This window comes from Penaeus japonicus, unplaced genomic scaffold, assembly GCF_977035675.1.
Source record: "Penaeus japonicus unplaced genomic scaffold, GWHDUDI00000001_assembly GWHDUDI00000036, whole genome shotgun sequence".
Lineage (NCBI taxonomy): Eukaryota > Metazoa > Arthropoda > Malacostraca > Decapoda > Penaeidae > Penaeus > Penaeus japonicus.
In genome coordinates this window covers 19,804,257-19,805,473 of record NW_028234438.1, presented here as the reverse complement: position 1 = coordinate 19,805,473, position 1,217 = coordinate 19,804,257, and the positions used below count along the sequence as shown (strand labels likewise).

General features: G+C 36.0%; 1 long non-coding RNA gene across 1 annotated transcript in view; it reads right to left on the bottom strand.

Annotated features, from left to right (window-relative positions):
* Nucleotides 1-204: 204 nt before the first annotated feature.
* Nucleotides 205-1,217, bottom strand: part of LOC147467433 (uncharacterized) — a 5,084-nt gene continuing 4,071 nt past the window's right edge. Inside the window, exon 3 of the long non-coding RNA XR_015190627.1 lies at nucleotides 205-1,217. This exon is cut by the window's right edge and continues 13 nt beyond it. This is a non-coding gene — a long non-coding RNA (uncharacterized LOC147467433).

Sequence of the window (1,217 nt, the reverse complement as noted above, 5' to 3'; positions counted from 1 at the left end):
CACACACACATATATATATATATATACATATATATACATATCTATGTATATATATATATATGTATATATATATACATACATATATATATATATATATATATATATATATATATATATATATATATGTGTGTGTGTGTGTGTGTGTGTGTGTGTGTGTGTGTGTGTGTGTGTGTGTGTGACATGAATATCAACTGAAAGACTTAATACACAGTCTTCGAATTGTAAGGGGGGAAAGAAAAAAAACGAGACAGACAGGAAGCCGGCTTATCTATAAAAGGAAATCTTATCTTCGGCAAGCTTTTTATGTATGTTAATCACCCTCATACATAACAATACAAGCAAACATGCTTATACGCCAGTAATCAAAATACGGGCTTATAGACATGAATTTTTTAAGATGCATGTCACGTCTACACCAATCATTACAATGTATTATATCAAAATGTACTGAGATGATATGATCGAAATTTACAGAAACAGTATTTAACTGACCAAGACTTCGGTGACCTGATGAACTGGAGTGTAAATTAATTTTGTAACATCTATGAAATGGCTAATTATCTGAAATCTGATGTCTTAAAATGAAAAATACACCCAATTTCTGGTTAAATTTTGAGTAAAAATAACAAAACAAGAAATTTGAAATACAAAAATTTCAGGTACATCTCTCACAGTGAACCAGACAAGAACATCTCGTTAAAAAGTGGAAGCATAGTTCACAAGGCGACATTCCTAAAAGGGAGTGTATCTGAGAGAGAAATGAATAGATCTGAAGAACAAGTTTCTCCGACGTTAGAGAATCTTTGAGAAGTCCTGTGTCGCGAGACGGGCAGTCGGGCATACGTTGATGATCTTGTATCTCGCATGTAATCACTTTAATGATGTGTATTGATGTAAACAAACAAGGGTAATCTCAGTGTTTGAGAACAATATGAATCGGCAGAGGCGGTAGCTACGTGTCCTTGGTTAAAACATGTCACGGGTGACATCCATTCCACTTTCAGACGAACAGAGGAAATTAACAGACATCGCCATAGTAACATAACAGACATCGCCATAGTAACATAACAGACATCGCCATAGTAACAATGGGGGACACGGCGCAGTCAGACGTGAAGTAACTTGGTCAGCTGATATCACAATGGGAAGAAGTCAAGAGATGATGCGTGAGTGTCGCCAGGATTGCAACACCCTGCTCCTTGAGATCCCGTCTCTCA